At 42.8% G+C, this 23,673-nt stretch overlaps 1 protein-coding gene across 2 annotated transcripts in view; it reads right to left on the bottom strand.

Annotated features, from left to right (window-relative positions):
* atosb (atos homolog b) overlaps window positions 1-22,226 on the bottom strand; it is a 33,445-nt gene extending 11,219 nt beyond the window's left edge. Inside the window, exons 1-2 of one of the 2 annotated variants that reach the window (XM_028578435.1) lie at window positions 21,863-22,226; window positions 7,485-7,672 (exon numbers count right to left, since the gene is read on the bottom strand). The gene's annotated coding sequence lies outside the window, so the exon portion shown is untranslated. Of the gene's footprint in view, window positions 1-7,484; window positions 7,673-7,862; window positions 8,157-21,862 lie in introns of those variants that run through there. The other variant, XM_028578436.1, reaches the window with a different exon arrangement.
* Between the last annotated feature and the right edge of the window lie 1,447 nt (window positions 22,227-23,673).

Below are 23,673 nucleotides of genomic sequence, written 5' to 3'. Positions count from 1 at the left end.
CTAAAGCAGGAAAAAAACATTTCATTGACGTGCTTACACATTTCATCCAAAGCTTGAAATGTAACAGTTGGAGGAGTTTTGAAAGTAGCCAAGAATGCTAATCTGACTAACACCATGCTGGCACCCATTTAAATCAGTAAAGAAGAGAAATACAGTTCTGTTCAGTTACTTCACTTTATAGTATTTGCTTTTGAATCATCATGACGCAATCCATTTTGTACACAGAAGTGATGACATGGGCCTAAAGATCAGACAGTTGTTCATAGGTATTTTTCACTTGATTGAAACACACCTGAAATGTATCCACTGGTGAAACTGTAAGGGATGTTGAATAAAATCCCCAAATTGCTATACAATTATGTAATGATCAAAATAATCATACTTATCTAGCTGCACTCCAGGTGACCTGTAGCAGATGTTTAAATTACTTGACTGAAAATAAAAAAATTATTATATGAACATGTACTGTATTGTGTTTTATATATTTTCTCAAAACAAATTCTCCATTCATTTGGGATAACACAGTCTTCAACAAGAAGGGGGGAGGGTCATCTGTCCAAGACAAACATAAAAGGGGAAGTAGAGACAGACTGATCCCCCCCTGACTGAGTTGATATACAACTGCAGTATAATGGTATATTATCAGGTAAGAATGCTTTTCTACCACTGCAAACAAAGAATCGCATGGAGATAATGTCAGGAGTGAAGCCTTTGTCATCTTTAATTACTCACATGACATATGGTCCCTATGTAAGTGCCTCTCCCATAATTCTTAAAAATCCAAGATGGGGCAGGTTTAGGTTTTTTTTTTTTACACTTTACAACACAGAAGAAGAAAAAAAAACACAATCTGAAATAAATAACCTACTAGTATTAAAGACATTTATAGCATAAATGCCATTGAAATTCCACTGCTATAACTCATTGTTTTTTGCTGGAATTAGGCTAACATGAACAGGAGGGAACATGGCAATATCTCTATAAATTCTGAACAAATGTAAGTGTCATATATCAACTGCTGGCCAAGCCAGGACATTTGAAAGACAAATGCTGTAAACCAGATTATTTTGCGGATATCTCTTGGGGTGGAGGGCACTCTTACACCAAACCAGAACTGCCCCAGTCAACAGGTTTATCTCATTATCAAATCAAATAACAAAAGATAACCAGTTACCAGACTTACCTATATGAGTTCCATTAACACAATACAAGGAATCACCTCCTCTTGTTTTGCCCCCCAGGACATTTGGAAGACAAATGCTGTAAATAGGGTTGGGTATCGTTTGGGTTTTTTCCATTAACGGAGCTAAAATGATACTTTTAAAATGGTGCCGGTGCCTGAATGGATACTTTTGGATAATTTAAAAAAAAATATGTACAGTACAGGCCAAAAGTTTGGACACCCCTTCTCATTCAATGTGTTTCCTTTTTATTTTCATGACTATTTACATTGTAGATTCTCACTGAAGGCTTCAAAACTATGAATGAACACATGTGGAATTATGTACTTAACAAAAAAGTGTGAAATAACTGAAAACATGTCTTATATTTCAGATTCTTCAAAGTAGCCACCCTTTGCTTTTTTATTAATAAGGGAAGAAATTCCACTAATTAACCCTGACAAAGCACACCTGTGAAGTGAAAACCACTTCAGGTGACTACCTCATGAAGCTCATTGAGAGAACACCAATGGTTTGCATAGTTATCAAAAAAAGCAAAGGGTGGCTACTTTAAAGAATCTAAAATATAAGTCATGTTTTCAGTTATTTCACACGTTTTTGTTAAGTACATAATTCCACATGTGTTCATTCATAGTTTTGATGCCTTCAGTGAGAATCTACAATGTAAATAGTCATGAAAATAAAGAAACACATTGAATGAGAAGGTGTGTCCAAACTTTTGGCCTGTACTATATATATTTAAAAAAGAAAAAAGGAGCACAAAATGACAGCCTGCGACATTTAAGAACGGCTTGTTTATTGCTAAGGCCATATGGTCAAAATTAAATGATTTATTAAAAATGTAATAACAATATCTTATAACAATAACTTATTTCACCAGTAAATTGCTGGTAAACAACAAAAACAACCACTAGATGAAAAAAGGGTATCTTTCAATAACTTTGAATGCACCACGAGGCTGGCGGTGCGAGTTTCAAGTGACGCACCGTCTGTGTTGTTTTTCCGGCAACGGCAGCTTCGGACTGTTACGTCTCGTTGTTGGAATCCTCTACAGTGAAATACAGTCACACCGTTTAACGTTAGCTGTCAGCATTTTATCCGTGTTTAATCCAGCTGCTAGCTAACGGTAAGCTAACGTTACCTGCTGCCAAGTGTATTATGTTAACTAGAGTCACATGCAGCGATGCTTCTGTTGCTTCTAACATCCGTTTCGAAGCATCAGAGGGTAGCGCTGGCATTTCAGTAGCACCGAAATCCGCGTTACTATTCGGTCCGGTAGATACCGGTTGTTAAGGCACCGGTGCCGTATAAGCACCGGGTTTCGGTACCCAACCCTAGCTGTAAACCAGATTATTTTACGGATATCTGTAGGGGTGGGGGACAACTTTGGGCCAAACCAGAACTTCCCCGGTTAACAGGCAGTCAATTAACAAAAGATAAATAAGAGTAGCAAAGATTATTAATCAATTAATAGATAGTTGACCTATTGATTAATTAAATCGATAATCAATTAATTGGTTTAAGTCTCTGATTCCAGCTTCTTAAATGGCAATATTTTCTGGTTTCTTCATTCCTTTGTGACAGGAAACTGAATATCTTTGAGTTGTAAACAAAACAAGACATTCGAGGAGGTCATTAGCTTTGGGAAACACGGATTGACATTTTTCACCATTTTTATAGACCAAACAACGAATAAGACAGGTGGAGTCTTCACATGAGCACCCAGGGGCGGACACGGAGTGGGGGATGGGAAAGAATGGGAGAGGAGTCAGCAATGAGTATTTATAGTCACTGCGTATGTCATAGCTCACTGGGAGTACCCACAGGCTCTGTGCTAGTTCCCACTTGATTTCTTACCTTGTTTTGAACTTACTGAACAGGAGGCTGGCAGAGGCTACCCAACCCTTTTCAGGCTTGATCCAGGAGCCAACAGAGGAGGTGGGGAAACTCTGGCTTCACCATAATAAAAACGCTTCAAGTTGCTGGTCATGTGTGCCAGCTCAGACTTAAGAACTTAAAAGCTCTATTACTGCATTGCTGAACATACCGCACCTGCCCCCTTAGACAATGCTTCCATAGAGTGTTCATGGTTATAGTACATAAACCAGCAGATCTGAGACGTGTTAGCACACAGCCTAAAAATGAAGATGTGTCAAATGGCATATCAGTGAGCCTTTTCAGTTAAAAGAAACTTAAAATATAATTTCTTAAAAATGGTCCAGTGGACAAATAGCAAAATATCAGCAAAGACAGGAGGGCTACACAACGGAATGTAGCCTATGTGATTGAGTTGTGTTTTATTTGCGTGCACAAAGGATGAGGAAATAAAATGTGTGGGCGAAAAACAATAACAGAGGCGGCTTGGGCACAGAAACCTAATGATATGAAGATTCAGTAAAGTGGTGAATGGGACCAAGACTAAATGCATTTAAAAAGAGGTAGCATTTGCTTGGGCATAGATCTAGATCGGGATCAAAATGATAATAGACTGAGTCATGCTTACAAAAACACTGAAATGGGAAATTATTTTCCAAAAGAAGTAAGCTAAGGACAAAAATATACATTTATTAACTACCTGTATCCACAGCAGAAAATACAACTCTAGCAATAATGTACTAATATAATTATTTAGGAAATTTTGTTTGCAGTCTAAAACCTGATCTGACTACTAGATGTTATTTATGATTCAACGAGTTCACAAGGGCATCCCAATTGAAGCAATGGCATCCAAGAACACTAGCGCTCTAAGGCTGCTTTCAAACAGGGAAACAGTGATTTTCCGCAGGGTTGTGCGCCGGGGGCAGTGTCAATGAAACGACCCATTTGTGTGACGTCCTGTTGTGTTCACAATGTAGCACAAGTAGACTTTATATTTCACAACTAGGCTACTGTTTTCCGTCAGAATGTTTATAGATCTCAACGTTTCCTATCGCACTTAAAAAGCAGCTTCAGACCTGCATTTTTGCCGCACCATCTGACACCCAACGCAGGCTGTAAATGCCCACTTACTCACAGTTATGTGTAGGGACTGAGCTCAAAAGGGTTCAATGCCTTTGTCAAAGGCCAACATGTTAGATGACTTGTAGCGCATCAGGAGGACCAGCTATGTTTAATTTCATCATCATGAAGTCATGAGCGAGCTGGTGGTAAAAGGTTAACACAAAGGCAAACAAGGTGCTAATCTACATATGGCAAATGATTTGCTCACACTGGGTAAGTTCCACAGAACAGCCAATTAAGAGAATTAGAATGAGCCCCTAATCAATTATTCGAGTGGCAACTGGAACATCAGTATGTAAAGCTTAAACATCTGCAAAACAGAAAATACCCTGACATTTGGCCTTTTTTGGCCATTTGCACCTTCTTTACAACACCCAGATGCCGCAAGCACACACGCACGAGTTACGTTATACAGGTATGTAGTAATGTAGAACTACAACATTCAGCCAAATTCACCCATTCTCAACATAAGTTTTTCCTCCCCTTCAGGGAATGATAGTAAAAAAAGTTTCTAATTGGCCGGGCTGGATAATTGCTCACTACTGGGTAATATGCCGTGGACACTAACATTTTCATGGTTTCTTTTATTTCTTACAGAGACACTGTGCACCAACGCAATGCCACAGTAATCACAGAGCAAGGTTTTTCATCTGTGCTTGCGTTTATTTTATTTCAACCTAAACCCATTAAGAAGGGCAAAATTCTGTAAATGTATTTCTTAATAGATGTGGATTGCAACTGTATTATCTTATGACAAAATCACCCATCACCCACAAAAAGCATGCAAAGTTAATTCATTTTTTTTGCCAAACTACGCTAGCCTGGGTAAACCCTGACGAACTTCCGGCAAATTTGAGATTTGCTCTGCAAGTCAGTCTGGCAAAGAGCCCATTCAAACCCATTTCCAATGTCCTCAAAATTGAGGCACCAATCACAACCTTTGAGGCGGGCTTAACACCAATCACAACCGTTGAGGCGGGCTTTACGCGACAAGGATAGCGCAGCGACGGCGAGCAGCTTTTTGTTTACATTCAACATGACGGCTACCAAAGCCCTGCTTCACGTGCTCTGCCATGACCGGCAGCCGGCAGGTCAGTGTGACATATGCCAATTTCATGCAGGTCAATACTACAATTAACTGACAATATAAGTTATACGAGTTACAGTTCTCAAGGACGCACGCACACACCGACAGCACAGTCTCCTTTTCCTTTCTCTCAACTTCTCCGCCGTGTGTGGCGTGTACCCGCTCGCGGTGTGAAGCGCGTGTCCGCGCTATTCTTGCACATGTAGGGAACCTCGTGAATTAACCTGCAACATATCAGCTGTTTAGAAATTCTTCAGCGTGTGTGCAGAAGATAACACGTTTGCAATATGCAACACCTGCAAGGAAAAAGTAGGGCGTGGAGGGACGACACCAAAAACCAGAATCACATTTTTTTAGTTGGATATTGGATGTGAAAAGCGTCACCCAGATCGTTGGTCTGATTGGTTGAAGGACTATCCAATTGCGCCCAGAGGCATTTGAGTGGCATCCGTTGGTGACACCCATTTGGAAATGAACTGTCAATGAAGCTTTCCCAGACCCACTCTCAGTTACAACTGAGAAGGGTCTGGTCTCAGCCAGGCTAAAACTACCCCCTAACAAGCGAGCAGGGGGTATTTGGCCTTTGGAAGTAGTTAATTATCCACCCTGTTACAGACTAGGCTATATCCACACTAATACCATTTTTTGTTGCGTCCACATTACTACAAGTACCCAGTTAAAGTTTGGGTTTGCGTTGTAGTCTGGACGGGCAGACGGACTGGGGTAGGCTTGCATACCTTTCAGTAAAAGTTCCAACTCCTCGGTCCAAGCAAATAAATCCCTGGTCTTACATTACGACATATCATTGTTGTTCTTTCTAGAAAGTCTTTTCAACTCCATCATTTTCAGAGTAACGTTAAACAATCTGATTCCCGTTTACACCGACACATGCATGCCCAGTGTATTTGAATGGTCATGTGATATGCTTTTTCAGATGTGTTAATATGGATGGAGATCATTTCTGATACAAAGCCTAAACCAGGCCCCAAGGAAGTGCGCCAGGCTTTGAAGCAAATTGAACATAGTGGCCAAACAGTGGAATGGCAACTCCCAGCTCGTCACGTGATGCCCTCTGACCCGCATGGCGAAAGAGACGTCTGTAAATCAGAGGATCTTTTTTTTTTTTTCGCCACAATCCCTGCAAAATGGCTGATTTTACTATCAGAGTTTGATCCATTTGGTCCGATAACATTTGGAAAGTCTAGACGAGAGAACATTTTAATAATTTTTCCCCACTCAAGCTAGCGGACCGCTAAACCGGAATTACAGGCCGCACAGTTGAAGCAGTGCTGATCATCTGGGTCATTTTTGGCTCAATGATGGCTTCATGAGCCACTGAGTAACTCCCAAAGAAATGAACGGGGCTTGCGTGGACAAAGTCCATTTTTGTTTTGTCACACGTACTAGTGTGGATGTAGCAACTTGCTTATTTTCAATGAGTGACATGAGCTCATTATCTTGAATGTGCCTTTTGTCAAAACTCTTGTCTCTAGCTGCTAGCTGCACTCTGCCCTCCTTGTGTCCTCAGTGCACTCTTCACACCCAGCCTATAACAGAGGTGTGATAGCGTCAGCATGAAGTTAGCAGCCTCCCAAATGCCCCGATTGTCTCATCAACTTTGAGCAGAACCCCGCCCGAGAGCTACTCCCAGGCATGTGCTGTGCCTGGAAGCTGATAAACATAAAGACACACACACTTATGTGCACATTCTCTAACACAAAAAAGTTTCCTGCAAACAATCACCTGTTGATTAGATTACAGGAGCCATCGTGAGAGAGAGAGAGAGAGAGAGAGAGAGAGAGAGAGAGAGAGAGAGAATATGTACACACTATGTGTGTGTGTGTGTGAGTGTGTGTGTGTGTGTCTGTGTCTCAGGCAAAACAGAAGACAGGAAGCAACAAAGAACAGAAAGTGAGGAGGTAGGTTGAGTTAACTGAAACTGAGACAGTGTTACACCAAACAGACATAGAGTACTCAGGCGGGGTAGTCAGGACAGTCTAAACTAAGCTGGCTCAGTGACATAGTTGCTGAGAATGCTGTTTGACACAGGGTCCCTTTCTGTCTCTGCCTCCCTCCCTCCCTTCCTCCCTCCGTCTGGATTTCTGCCTGCCTTTCATGTGGCCATTTTAGGAGACGTTGAGTCACCCAAACCCAGCTGACAATATGACAGGAGCAACATTATTACACTTGACAGCAGGAGAACCTGTGACACTCACCCTCTGAATGAAGGGGTTTATCTCGCTGTCTCACTCTCTGTCTCTCTCCTTCCTTCCTGTGTGAGTTTGGTGGCTGGATGGGTAACTCTGCTGCCTTCTCTTTCTGTCCTCCTCTGTGTTTCTATTTCCTCTGGTTCAGGCTGCTCTCCCTCGACTCTCCGGTTTGTTGGATCTTCTCTTTTTTCCTCCTGAATAGGTGATGTTGAGAAAGGCAGAGATAAGTCAAGTTGTTTTGCCTCCCTCTGCTTGTTTTGTGAGGTATGATAGCCTGCACTAGCTCTCTCTCTCTCAATGTATTTTGTTTTCTTCCTGTCTACCTCCCTCCACCCTCAGTCACACACACAAATCGAAAACCCATCGACAACTCTCACCCCTCACCCATCTCACTCTTCTTTTCTCTCTCAAGCTCCCCCCTGCACTCTCGTCCTCTCTCATTTGAGCCCCTCCAAAATAACTTGAATACAAAAGCCACTTCACATGCTAGCGTTCCCCCTTTCCTCTCCTCCCAATTCTCCTCTTCCTCACCCTCTCCTCTATCTACTCACAAGCCCCTCCTTTCAACCATTTTTTCGCTATCCCACCCTCTCTCTCTCTCTCTCTCTCTCTCTCTCTGTTTTCTTTCTGTCGTTTCCTCTCAGCTGATAGAGCCAAGCATGCTTTGCTCACTCAGCAGTGAAGGCATACAGGGGAAAGAAAGGGGGGGGAGGGTGACGCTGACAGTTTATTGGCTAGAGAAAAGGGGGGGTCAGCTGTAGTGACTGAGGTCCTGATTGGCTGGGGGGAGGGAGTGAAAGGGGAGAGGAGGCGTGGGGAAGCAAAACCACACCCACCTGCTCCTGCCTGGCCTGTTCTGCAGAAGTAGAGAACAGACCAAAGAGCACTTTCCTCAAACGGTGTGTGTGTGTGTGTGTGTGTGTGTGTGTGTGTGTGTGTGTGTGTGTGTGTGTGTGTGTGTGTGTGTGTGTGTGTGTGTGTGTGTAAATGTGTTTGCTTGACAGCTTCAAGTATGTTTTGTCTACAGTGTTTAATTTGTATTATATATTCCCATCATGTGTTTGTGTAGGTTGAAAACATAGTTAATAAAAGGAGGTTAATGCAAACATCTATGCAATTCATCCTCCCCTTTTGTTTGCTGTCTTATTCACTCTCTCTCACACACACACACACACACACACACACACACACACACACACACACACACACACACATACAAAAGCACTCTGTGTGTAGCATGAAACATATGCTACACAGCACCGACACAAGCACAAAAGTAGAAAGCTTATCTACTGCTAGACTACAGATAGAAAATGAAGTGCATGTGAAAAAGTTTATCAGCTGAGTACCAGGAGCAGCCCTTAGCTGTGTGCGTGCATGTTTGTGTATTTTGCCAACTGTGAGCTAATAAAGAACAGCATGTTGACTAGGCATGAACTATTTCGAACAGTGATGTCGTTAAGGTACACACTGCGTGTGCCCGCTCTCACCTCACACTCATACATTGTGGGTGAAGATTACACAACTTAAAACACTGTGCACAAAACAAACTTGAAACTGTCAAAAAAAAACACATATTTAGCATACAACTTCACCTGGCCCTCTTCTTACAGACACAAACACACACCTACCAAGTTATGGCTTGCATTTGTCCTTATTTAGGGAACCAGAGTTATCAGATGTGTGCTGGTCGAGACATGGGAGACAAACCTATCGCTAGCGTTCTGTCTTTTTTTGGTTTCAGTCACAATGTCACTGTTTTTCTCTGACTCCTCATATACATCTATCTCCTACTTTGTTTCCATGACACCCCTGAGTCAGTTTCCAGAAGCAGTCGCTGCTGCTTTGCTACGTTATCTCGGTCATACAGAAGGATGAAGGGGACATGTGTGTCGTTTTGTGGAGATTTTCATAACCCAAACAAGGTTCTAAGTATATAGGGTGTAGCAGGGGTGATTCTAGGATCAGACCTTTAGGGGGGGCTCAGCCCCTAATGAGAACGTGACACGGATACCCCCTTGTAAATCAGTCAATTCATTAGCCGATAATCTCTGAGCTATACTAAACAACGTCAGCTAACGTTTTTTGACACTATTAACACCAAAGCCGGGAGTCTGGCACCATAGCCAAAACTACGTTTCTGTTAACCCTTTCCTTGACTGGTGCATAGCATCGGCTATACCGACACAGGGTATTAATCCTGTTTCAAGCCCTTTGAACCTGTAATTGTTTGTCCTGTGTCACTAACAGACAAGTTCGCAAACTCTAACTTGAAGCACTTTAATTTCTTTTATTTTTTATTATAAGTTTTAGGGGGGCTGAGATGAAATTTACTTTGAGCCAAAGTATGTCGTAAAGATTGTAAAACTCTTAAAGTTTAAGATGTGATTTGGTTTGTCATTGTAACACTAACATTACGTTGTTATCACACATTAGTAGAAATACAAAATTTCAAATCATGAAATAAAGAAAAACTACCTTGCTATGTCCAAATATTTCACATGCAAACTTTCTCACTTAAATTTGGAACGGCATTTAAAAACTCATACAGATGCTAAGTAACATACAGTATTTATAGAGACCGAGCACATTTAAGTCCCGCCCCCATCGGAAGGGAAAACAACGCTCCTCTCTTCACTGACTTGTATTGCGTGAAGGTGCCTCCTCATCAATTCTGTCTGCTAGCAAACAACAGAAAAATGCCTAAAAGTTGGTGTGTGATGGGATGCACTACCAACATAGTAAATAACCCATTACTAAGTTTTTATAAGCTGGCTAACCGAAAAACTGAGCTTTTAGGAAGACAAAAGTGTATACGTGAGGAATAAGCAGGGGGAATGGGAAGACTGTGGGATCCTGACACTAAGCAAACATTATTATGCCCTTTACGTTTGCAGCAAGCATTTTGTTACCAAGTTAAATATCCAAATGTCAGTTTTAGGCTAACTATATTTCTGTAAATTAAGCTAAAGCTTTTTGACAGTATGCAACTTGTGTTATAGTGGAATGTGGACAAATCAGAAAGGTATGCAGCATTATGTCTGTAAGTGCCTTAGTTTGCTAACACATAGCTAATGTTAGGTTGCTAAAAATGAACTTGTCCACTAGAGGTGCTAAAATAATCCTTTGACATGCTTAAATCTAATGTTTTAGCGAGCTACAGGCACTTTGTTAGTGTTTCAACCCATAGTTGCATATTCCGGCACTGATCGTTTTCCCCTCCGGTGGGCATGGTTTTCAGCAATGCGCCCTGTCTCTATTGGGAGGATGTGAAGTAATTGAGCATTTAGTCATTGCACCTTTTTTAACAAGCAAAACTACAGTCTTACCACCAGTTTATGGTGCTACAATTTTTAATATTACAGTACAATATCCATCCATCCATCCATCTTCGTCCGCTTATCCGGTGTCGGGTCGCGGGGGGAGCAGCTCCAGCAGGGGACCCCAAACTTCCCTTTCCCGAGCAACATTAACCAGCTCCGACTGGGGGATCCCGAGGTGTTCCCAGGCCAGGTTGGAGATATAATCCCTCCACCTAGTCCTGGGTCTTCCCCGAGGCCTCCTCCCAGCTGGACGTGCCTGGAACACCTCCCTAGGGAGGCGCCCAGGGGGCATCCTTACCAGATGCCCGAACCACCTCAACTGGCTCCTTTCGACGCAAAGGAGCGGCGGCTCTACTCCGAGCTCCTCACGGATGACTGAGCTTCTCACCCTATCTCTAAGGGAGACGCCAGCCACCCTCCTGAGGAAACCCATTTTGGCCGCTTGTACCCTGGATCTCGTTCTTTCGGTCATGACCCAGCCTTCATGACCATAGGTGAGGGTAGGAACGAAAACTGACCGGTAGATCGAGAGCTTTGCCTTCTGGCTCAGCTCTCTTTTCGTCTGGCGGTGCGATAGATTGAATGCAATACCGCACCCGCTGCGCCGATTCTCCGGCCAATCTCCCGCTCTATTGTCCCCTCACTCGCGAACAAAACCCCAAGGTACTTGAACTCCTTCACTTGGGGTAAGGACTCATTCCCTACCTGGAGAAGGCATTCCATCGGTTTCCTGCTGAGAACCATGGCCTCCGATTTAGAGGTGCTGATCCTCATCCCAACCGCTTCACACTCGGCTGCGAACCGATCCAGTGAGTGCTGAAGGTCACAGGCCGATGATGCCATCAGGACCACATCATCTGCAAAGAGCAGCGATGAGATCCCCAGCCCACCGAACTGCAACCCCTCCCCACCCCGACTACGCCTCGATATCCTGTCCATAAATATTACAAACAGGATTGGTGACAAAGCGCAGCCCTGGCGGAGGCCAACCCTCACCTGAAACGAATCCGACTTACTGCCGAGAACCCGGACACAGCTCTCACTTTGGTCGTACAGAGATTGGATGGCCCTGAGTAGAGACCCCCTCTCCCGCAGCACCTCCCACAGTATCTCCCGGGGGACCCGGTCATACGCCTTCTCCAAATCCACAAAACACATAGACCGGTTGGGCATACTCCCAGGCTCCCTCCAGGATCCTTGCGAGAGTGAAGAGCTGGTCCGTTGTTCCACGACCAGGACGGAATCCGCATTGTTCGGCCGAACCCTCCTTTCCAGCACCTTGGAGTAGACTTTACCAGGGAGGCTGAGAAGTGTGATACCCCTGTAATTGGCACACACCCTCTGGTCCCCCTTTTTAAAAAGGGGAACCACCACCCCAGTCTGCCACTCCTTTGGCACTGTTCCAGACTTCCACGCAATGTTGAAGAGTCGTGTCAACCAAGACAGCCCCTCCACACCCAGAGCCTTGAGCATTTCTGGACGGATCTCATCAATCCCCGGGGCTTTGCCACTGTGGAGTTGTTTGACTACATCAGTGACTTCCGCCTGGGAAATCGACGACAATCCCCCGTTATCCTCCAGCTCTGCCTCTAACATAGAGGGCGTATTAGTCGGATTCAGGAGTTCCTCAAAGTGCTCCTTCCACCACAGTTCAAAAACCCCAACATATTCAGTTTACTATCAAATAAGACAAATAACGAGGAGGGAATGTTTGAAAGGTTTGCTTGAAAATGTACTGAAATGATTAATTAATGATCAAAATAGTTGTTCCTGCTGATTGACTAATTGACTAACTATTTCAGCTTTACATGCATGTACTCATAGATACAGTGTGTGACGATATGTGTGGAAGTGAGCAGAGATGAGGTTTGAATAACCAGTCGGCTTCAACTACGTACCTCCAAATATAGAGATGTGGGGATATGGAAGAGAGAGGGAAGGGGGAGGTAGAAGGCTTAATAAACATACAGCAAGATACACAAGAGTGATTTAAGGAAGAAAGATAAACTGACAGAGAGATAGGGGCAGATTTAATGGTTGCAAGGTTTCTGTTGTAAAACAGGCTTGACTGCCACTTTTAACTGGAAAGCCTGTGAAACTAATAATCAGGACTTACTGCTCGCAAGCAGCACTGTTATCCAGGATCTTGTGTTTTAGCATACACAAACTTGCACACTTCTGTCTCTTTAAGATCCCATTTTGCTTTCCATACTTGGGGAAAAAGGGTGTGTCTTCTCTTATGAAGACGCTCCTCAATTCAAAAGGCACTCTGAGTGCAGCTGAGGAGAAAAAAAGCATCACACACACACACACACACACACACACACACACACACACACACACACACACACACACACACACACACACACACACACACACACACACACACACACACACACACACACACACACACACACACACAAATTGTATTTGTCACACCAAACCCAGTGACATGTAATTCATCATGAAGCCAAATGTGGCCGCCAGTTGAATACCATCAGCACTCCAGGATCGAGCCAAGTTTTGTCCAGCCAAGTCTCGGCAATAGGACACCACAGCTCCTGACATCTCATTGGAAACCAACTGTGGCACAGAGGCACACCCAGCTCAGCGTAATTAGGGATCCGACTGCAGTTCTGGGCAAGACCCACCCTACGAAGCCGCCCGATTGGTTCAGGTTAGGCATTGACCTCAAGTAGTTAAGGGTAGGATAGCCGATTAGTCAGGGGTTCCGTTACCTCATGCGAGCATGGAGCCAATCGCAGCGTGCGAATGCAATTGAAGTGCTGGTCTTGCCCCCCATCTGCAGTTGGATCCATAATAACGCCCCCGCTCACCGTCCAACGCCTGCACACTGGCTAGCAGGAAGCCCAACAGAGAAGTCGTAGTCGGTGTTCCATTCCTACGCTTGCGTTGGTAGCCCCTCTGATTTAGAGATGGAGATGGACGCAGAGATGGTCTTGCTTGTCCATGTAGTGGGGGTCATCGATTGTAGCGGATAGCCATCTTCAGTTTTTACTCTGTTTACTTCTGAAAACTCTGACTGGCCAGGCTAGAGGAGTTGATTTCTCTATCCTGATGAGCGACTCGTAGTCATGAGATGGCCGCGGAGATGGTCTTGCTAGCTTGAGCTGATCTTCTCCACCTTCTCCTCTGTTTCCTCTGATGTTTACATTTGAAAACTTGAGGCAGCTGGCTAGCTAGTCTAGGGTGGCAGAGTCGCCAGGAGACTGGCAAGTTGATTTCTTGATGCTGATGAGCAACTCATAGCCACATGCCATCATTGTCCAACGTCAACCACATAAAGCACAACTTATATTTGTAAATTTGACAATTCAGCATGAATTTTGCGGAGCTGACAGAGAGGCGACTGGAGAGGTCTGCACCTTCTTGAAACACATGGATTACAATCCTGACTTGAGAGCATGGCAGTGTTTGTTTTAAACTATATCATGACGTTAGGGTTGGATTTGCATTGCACATAAAATGCTGCGTTGCACACATAGACACACACATTACTTGTTTTTCTGGGCCTCTCAAAGTGACACCAGCTGTGTCCTCGGGGGGGTTACCCACCAGCACTAAACAGTCACAGCCTTCAAAGACTGAAGAGCTTCGATCGGACTCAACCAGCCTAAAACTCCCTTGAGTAAATCATTTAGTCACAGTGTGAAATAACCTGTTTAAAGTATCAAAAACAAGTTCCAATTCACCCTGCTTCTTTGGGAGGGAGACAACAAAAGGAGGAGAGGAAGAGGGGAGGTGGAGGAAGGGTGGGAAAGGAAAGTGTGCATGTGTCCGTGTGTGTAAGAGGGGGGCTCTTTAGTATCACACTCAACTGAAACTGTTTAAAGAGACATGGAACCTTTTGTGTGTTGGTGTCTGTTTCTATTGGCATCTACAAAAGTGTACGTACATAGTACACACATGGTGTGACGTGTTAAAGAGGTTTGCAACTCTTTAGTGAGTGATAAGAGCCAGCAGCAGCCAAACAATGGACATCGACAAAGCTCCAGTGTCTGCAGAAGCAGGTTTTACAGCTAATATCTACAAGGATATAAAAAGCACTGATGGTTGGTTTTACTGTAACATTTAAGTGAATTAGTATCCTGTGATAAAGTAGACATATTGTAGGAATGCCAATGTTTACAATAACAACCATCAGTGTGTGAAATTAACTTGTTGGCCCCCTTTGGCCTGTCATCATAAATTAAAGCCATTTTAAAACATTTTTCAAATAGAAAAAACACCCTTCCCATTGTCAGTGCTGACTTTCTCACAGCACATGCTTTTTGTCTTCTATTTTTAGCAGACTCAGTTAGTCACCACATGGTAATAACATTAACGGCTTTCTATTTTCAACATTTCAGCAGTTATTTGTTTCCACAGGCAACTGGATTTTTACAGTAGAACAGGACATCTGAATAAGATATTTACCTGGCGGTTTGACTGCTATAACCCCACCCAAAATCCGACAACCAAAACATGAACTCTTTCTGGATGGGGAATATTTGACCAGCTGCCTGTTGATACATTTTGGGATTAGGTTTAAATCAGGCAGATGCAGCAAATAGACATGGGACATAGGACTGTCCAAATAAATCATTCCTGAAATAATTTCTGTTTGTTTTTCCGTTACCAAATATGCCTCTCCATCCACTTCTGCAATCATTTCCACCATTTATGACAAGATTCTGCAAGTGTGGAAACTTTTCTGTTGTGTATTCTGTAATCGATTGCTTTAAGTGAATTTCCTCACAGAGATGATTAAAGTTCAATGAAATCAAGTTCAATCCAGTTTTCCTTTTAAGACAAATCCATCAGGAATAATCAAATATTAATTTCTAATATTTCTAATAATTTCTAATATTACTCTGTGATGCATTTCAGTGTCTGGTCAGAAACATTTGGACAAAAGGGATTTTATAGTTAGCTCACTTTAGCTGAGGGAAGATGGCAATGAAATGCAAGAGAAGGACACAATCAAGTAATGGTTGATATGTACAAGGAGAAAGGAAAGAGACAGAGTGCAATGGGAAGAAATGCAAAGATGGGGAGGAGTGTGGCACACTGAGTCTTGGTGACAGGCCGGGCCAGCTCAGAGGATGGAATGTTCCAGAGAAATATGTTGCCTATTCATGGAGGACAGGAAATAAAGCCCTCTCTCTTTCTCCACCTCTTCTCCCTTCCCTCTCCCTCCACCTTGAATTCAGCTGCCTGTCTTTTACCGCTTTCTCTGTTTCTTCACCTCACTATGTGTGTTTCTTGCTCTCCCCAATTCTCCTGGCCTTTGGGTATTCTTTTCTGTTCATCTTCCTTCAGTTTAAATCAATTCATTTTTTTTTTTACTTTCATGCTTGGGGAACTGCGTGGTGCTGTTGCACCACTCAGACTGGTGGTGACGGAATGTAGTCCAGCCTGCCATCTGGGTATTGAAATGGAAATAAAGAACATCACTTGCTTTACTACGTACCTCACTAATATCTAACCAGGGCATATTTTTGCTATTTAACCAACTGACCTGATGAATGTTTACTAGGCATAGCGCATGGTGGAGAATATTACGGTCGAACAAGCAGTTAGAGATCAGTTTATTTGTAGGTGTGTGATTATTTTACAACAGCAGAATAAGTGGAGAAAACAATGCACAACTTTACAATGACCTTAAGGACAAGTGTTAAAATACCAGCGAAGCTTGCACACATGCATGTTTCTAGACACACACATACGCACAGAGCAGCTCTTCCATTTTGGTCTGCAGGGCATTATGGGGTGAAGGGCAGAGAGGTCTGGCTAGGTTTAATCCTGAGATCAGTCCAACATAAACACACATAAATGTGTGTGCTTGTTAAGCAGCGGTTAATACTGACAAGCTCTGGTACTACAAGAGTTGCTATTCTGTTGTCGAGCCCTATGGCAGGGCTGGACACATACACACTCACATCCAAATATTATCTAAATAGGAAACTATAAATAAAAAAATAAAAAACACAAGCAACCTAAATAACAAATTACATGCAAAAACCTTTCAGTTAAATGTAGACATGCATCTCTGCATGAAAGAATGATACTGACTCTTTGAATTAGCACACACCAAAGCAGCACATAAAACTACTATTCATTGGCGATAACTGGCTCCCTTGGTATACCACACTGGGAGAACAATCTTCTGAGATAGCGTGCCACTGTACACTCTACCATACAGTATATTGATCATAATTTGACACTGTGTAAAGGGTGATTTTCTTTAGCCAATCTGTTGACTGCTTCCCAACTGTGTCATAACACTGACGATGTCCTCCGCTTGTTACATTGGGCCACAGACAAAAAAGGGATCCTGCCAAGGACTCAGACCAGTGCAGTTAGGACAAAAATGCTCCGGCACAACCGTTCCCTGGCACTGATAAGACGCACAAGACCGGCCAGGCACACACAAAAACATTTACACCACAACCGTGAGTATACAAATAAAGACACAGATATGCCCCGATGATAAACAAAAGGCTTCAGGGCTCCGCTATCTGAAGGCATACTGTGTGATTAGCCCTCACTTCTCTGTGGACCACACACACACACACACACACACACACACACACACACACACACACACACACACACACACACACACACACACACACACACACACACACACACACACACACACACACACACACACACACACACACACACACACACACACACACACACACACACACACACGCGCTTTCAACTCTTTAGGAGGATATGAAACGTACTAATGCTTTTAGGTCTGCAGGAAATACACAATTATGTGCGTTGTGTGTGTTAGAAAAAACATGACTGGGCGACTGACTGAACCCAACATACTTCAGTTCAGGTGTACACACTGCAAGCATCAATGCGAAAAAGCTCTCTATACAGTTTGGATCATTACCTGAAGGTCATTATGGTTGTTGTTTTTATTAAATTGAAACATACAAATACATATGTTAAATAATATTAATTTAATTTCCGAGAGTGGGTATCATAGCTATCCAAAAGGAAAACGTTTTTTGTTCATTCTGTATAAAAGTCCATTTTAGTGACACATGATGCATGCAAACGCCCAAGCCTGTCACACATACTCAGCCTCTGCAAGATGGAGAGATGGGGATACAAGCAACACAGACAGACGAGAGGGCTTTGATACGAGGCGAGGGGAACAGGACAAACGGCAACATACTGGAGAGTAATAGACAGAGAGAACAAGACAAGGACGAGAGGGAGAGGGCCAGAGAGTGAATAGGTCTTAGCTTGATAAGCTCTGTGTTGACCTATATAATGCAAAGACAGACATCTGCCTTCCAACATCTACTCATTGATTCTAGGGCTTGTATGGAAGCCACATAAACAGAATAAATAGCTCACAGGCTACGTTGAATTATATTTAGCCTTTGTATGTGTATACTAAGTCATTCATTAGGATTAAGTATGAAACTCAACCCACTTACTTACGAGCACTGGACTTTAGACATCTTTCATCTTTGTTGCAACAGCTAACATTCCCACACAGTACAGGACTGGATTTTACAGCGCTCTGTCTTTCAGGGTGTAATGTCAAACCATGTTGATTTATTCAGCGGCTGGTACTGTCGCCATGCCATCCTTCTCTCTCTCTTTCTCTCTCTCTCTCTAATAATGAGTTTGTGGCTCACTTTTTACTTTTTCATTCATTGTTTTCTGTCCCAATATTTAGGCACTCCAGCATGTAACAAGCAGTATTTACCCTTTGCAAGGTTAATCAGACGCATCATCACTAAAATGACATTCAATCAATGGCTGAAGTGGGCGGTTTGAGCCACTTAGATTGGACTTTTAGAAGTAACACACTAAATTCCTCAAATTAATCAATCCTTAAAAATACTGCTTAGGTGACTACTTCATTATTTTGAGTTTTCATTCCATTATGGCATTGCTGTGTTGGGTCTAATTATCAATACACTTAGACCCTCCACCACATTTAAAACAGTCTCCCGATGCTTACTTATTCCAAGCATCCTTGAATGTATTGACATTCCCTTCAGTGCCCTATAAATTAGTAAATGTATCAACCACAGTAAGCCAGGAGCTAGGAGAACACAGTTGCAAACATATGGAACCTGCAGGTTTGTAAGAGGACTACACAGTTCCTCTTATAGACAGACTGTTAAGTGGACTAACTGACCTTTAATGGTAAGCCTGAAGCTAGGTTTAGTTGGTGTGAATGTATAAAGACCCGAGGTGAGGGTGTCAAGGATACCAGTCAAAGCTGCCCAGCTTTCCCCTATTTTGGGAAAAGGATGTTATTAGGAAATATGACTATGACTTTACGTACTTACAACAGCCTTTTGCAAAAGTGTCAGCTGGATAAATGTCTTCACTCTGGAGGCTGTCTCATATGTGTCTTTAGTGTGGGGACATTTGGACTCATTATGGTGAAAATACAAGCAAACACAGTTTATGTTGTCTCTGACCTGTCCTCTTGTGTATTGTACCTTTAATCTTAATCTGCCTGTCCCTGGGCTGAACAAGGTATTTCATAACATTTTATTATTTATTATTTTATTTTAGGACATTGTTCTGTGTTAGTCTACCAGTCAGCACTGGTTATTGATGATGGCTTAAGGCTATGTATTAAGAAACATGTATTCACCGTGACTAACACTTGTACAATTGTATGTTATGTGTAATGTGTTTTCTTACCCTTAAACCTAACACTTAATTGCTAAATAGCTCTCTATTTAACATGTAATTTAGCTCTTTAATAGATGCAAATACAGTACGTACATATGCACACACACACACAGATCAATATAGCCAGGGGAAGTGTTGAGAACTGGATCTAACCTACATAATCATCTGTAATCTCTGACATCAAATCCTGCAGTGACACATTAGAGGACTGACAAGAAGCCTTGATCAGCTCAAAGCATTTAATAGCCACCCCCACTTTATACACACACACACACACACACACACACACACACACACACACACACACACACACACACACACACACACACACACACACACACACACACACACACACACACACACACACACACACACACACACACACACACACACACACACACACACACACACACACACACACACACACACACGCCAGGTGCTTCCAGGTGCAGACGCTAAAAAGGAAGAACTGCAACCGTAAACCCATAAACACTCCATAAGAAAAACATTTTGTTTTTAGTTTGGGTGCACGGAGGACCACAGGCTGACTGTGCCCTTAACTTGGAATCCTTAATGTCACAGATTATCAAATGAACCAAATAGACTCTATACGGTTAGTTGAACTGCAGGCAAGGTAAGAAGAGCCACTTGCATGCCAATGTTTGGCAGAGGCTGTAACATTGTTAGTCTGGGCCTAATCTATTCAGACAGAATAAACTGACTCTTTCAGTAGTATAAGCTTTAAGTTAGCATCATGTTGAACATAATGTACTCTTCTAAAATAGCCTAACTAGGTACTGATGGCTCAATATTTTACCATGAGAAAATACATGACTACTCATGACCACACTGATTACTTGGCTGGACACGCATATAAGCATACACTAGATTTTAGTCAGTCATCACTCAGGATTCCTGGTGTTATTGTTTTTTTTTCCATGCTAGTTTTTAATTGCTCCCTCCCTTCCTTTTCCTTTGATGTGAGATTATTTTCTAAGTTTCTTTGTCTCACCTAAATAGACTGAATTCATTTATTCTCTTTTATTATTCCCAGTGTGTTTTAGCCTTTAGGAACTTAAGTCAAAGAGTGACTGTACACGGGACAAGCCCAGACCAAGGACCCAGGCCTACGGAACAACATGCACCTCGCCTTCAGGGTTGGTTACACCAAAGATCTGCACATGACGTCACACTCAGCTGAGGACAAAGCCTACTGGTTTCTCCCAGACAGAGGTGGGGGGTGGCTGTGCAGATGGATTTGCTGCAGCAATGTGTGTGTGTGTGTGTGTGTGTGTGTGTGTGTGTGTGTGTGTGTGTGCGTGTGTGCAGAAATCTTCTATTTACATACATGTGAGGCAGCTGACATGCATGTGTGCTGTATGGGTGATGTGGAGTCAGTGTGACCTCACACACTTGTGCCTAATGTGTACATGTCAATGTCATCCTGCCCTGCTTGTCAGGACAACGGGAGGCAATGCACTGCAGCTCAGCATAATAACCCTGTAATAACTGACTCTACTCTAAAACTTTATAGATTTTATATTTACTGTAACAAGGCTTTAGTTCCAACATCAATGCTCCATTCACTGCATGATGCATAGCAACTCCCAAATGCAATCCAAGGGAATAATAGGCCTACACCCACAGCACTCAGTGATATCCACTGATCATCATCACTCCACCCCTTATAATCTCACAGAGATTATATATATATATACATACTATACTAGTGCAGGTTGACCCCTCCTTCCTGCACAGCCCATATTATGCACAATGCCAGGAGGGCATGAGTGTGCAGCTATCTACCTAACAAAATCAAATATTTAAAACATGCATTATGATTACACACACACACACACACCCATGATGGTGATTAATACGTTGGGATTTCTATTACTTTGTCCCTAACCACCGCAGACTATATGCGCACGCACGCGCACACACACACACACGCACACACACACACACACACACACACACACACACACACACACACACACACACACACACACACACACACACACACACACACACACACACACACACACACACACACACACACACACACACACACACACACATAAAGAAAGAAGGCAGACAAAGCAGGGGAACGCCCCCTGCAAGCTACTGTCAGGTCATCGGATGGTTTAGGCTGAATTCCAATCATTCTTTGCTCAGATTATTATTGAGAAAAGGATGACTGTGCCGACCTGCATGTTCAGAGTGCAAACCTTGAACTGCAAGCATTCAGGAATTACAAAACAGCCAGTACCTTTGTTCAATTTCCATCTATCATTAAAGTTCACACAATGCAGAAGATTCAGAGGTAGCTAGCTGGCCAAATTTCAAGATTTTGGAGCCGTTACTTACCTAACAAAAAGAGGTGGACTCAGGAGGAGAACCACAGCCTGGCAGCTTTAACTGAACGTCCCTTTCGTCTGATAGTTTGGCCTGTTTGTTATCTCTCTGCCGCGTTGTCGCATTCCAGGTAGCTAACGTTGTAGGGCGAAAATCGACTTTGAAGCTGAAAGCCGTTAGCAACCTTAGCTGGATGTCAAATGGGTAAAATGATCGGACAGATTCAGTCTCGTCCTACCACTCTGCCTTGCCACATAGCTCGGCTGTTGGCTGACTACGTCCCTTCCTCTTCGTGCCTGTCTTTTCTGTGCTCGCAGCTGTTTTCGTTGTTTCAACCTTTTGCCTGAAATTCCTCCTCTGTCCCTTTAAGCGACGTTTCCGGGGTTTGCAAGGAGGTGGGGCTTCACGGCCAGCTGAGCCCCTGTCATTTAAGCGATTGGCCGCTTCTATTCCTTTTAACAAATCAGCACTCAGGGATTACGCCCTTTTAGAAACATGCAGATTTATTCACAACTCCCACTCCGTGATTGGACTATGGATTATTTTAAGAAACGCCCAGTACACGTGCTTTTTCTCCCCTCCCATTCTTTAGTGCAAACTATGGTTGTGCTGGAGCTCTGCAAGCTCGCCTCATTATTTAACATAAACCTACAGCAAATCATCATCTGATAGCTGAAAGCAAAAACGTTATAGTTATATAACACTGATATCAACATGTAGTCAAAATAATTTACGGTTTATGGCAACGTTTGAATTCGTGTTCAAGGCAACCCCATTTTCTTCAGTTTGTAGTGAATCAGCCATAGCCGTGTTGTCACTCAGCTAAGAATAGATCCGCTACACGTTTTAGTCCCATACTGCATTGCAGCTGCACTGAGCTCCACGCCTATCTACCCAGTACACACTGGGGCCTGATTATACCTTGTCATGGAGAGGAGGCGGCCTGTACAGATAAAAGAAAGGCCGACTGTGAACTCAGGGAGTGGAACAAAGGATGTTGTAAGGCTCTTGGCCCTTCATCCATCTCTATGCTGATGCTCCCCTTTGTCATAACCGCTGAATATTTCACACAGTAATGGTCATTGCAAAATCACCTCTCTGTATTTGTTCTTATCCTAGATGCAGCATTATGTATTGCAGGAAAATAGAACCAAATCATTATACCTACCACAAAACCAGTTATCAAGTGATATATCATTTTATGCACCACACAATTCTGAAATATCAAAACAATCACTTATCATAGAAGAGAGCAGCAGTAGAAAATATATGTGCAAATTATGCCTATTCAAGTGGCACATCAAGTTTTCATTCATCTCTACAAGTTATGCTCAAGTGCACAACAGCTGTCACTTGTGACTGACTATTGGTGATGTCCTCCCACCCGGTGTCCATTTGTTTGAGACGTCCCGTTACCAGTATACTTTTAAGTTGTAACCCAACCATGTTTAATTCAGTTTCTGAAAACAAAAAAACACTAAAAGCTTTACTTAACTAAAGCTAACTAAATTCCTTCTTTCTATAATAAAGGATAACAAAACAGGTGGATCATTCTAGTTTTAGAGCGCACTAAATTTAAAATGTTGATTTGATTGAAACAAAAGATATAGGATACAATTTTTTCAATACTTATAATTGTTTTTACATATATTATTACATCTGATTTCAAAGCGAAAAACATTTGCCTTTAAGCCTTTCCCAGTAATTCATCACGTAACATGATCTGAAAAGGGAAATGAAAGCTCATTTGGTTGTACAGGTTCACTGCAACAAAAAAAAGAGATAGTCTTAGAAACACTGACAACTGCTGCTTTCATTCGTGT

The sequence above is a fragment of the Perca flavescens genome, chromosome 5 (assembly GCF_004354835.1).
Source record: "Perca flavescens isolate YP-PL-M2 chromosome 5, PFLA_1.0, whole genome shotgun sequence".
In the NCBI taxonomy this organism is placed as follows: Eukaryota; Metazoa; Chordata; class Actinopteri; order Perciformes; family Percidae; genus Perca; species Perca flavescens.
This window is presented reverse-complemented; position numbering and strand designations above follow the sequence as displayed.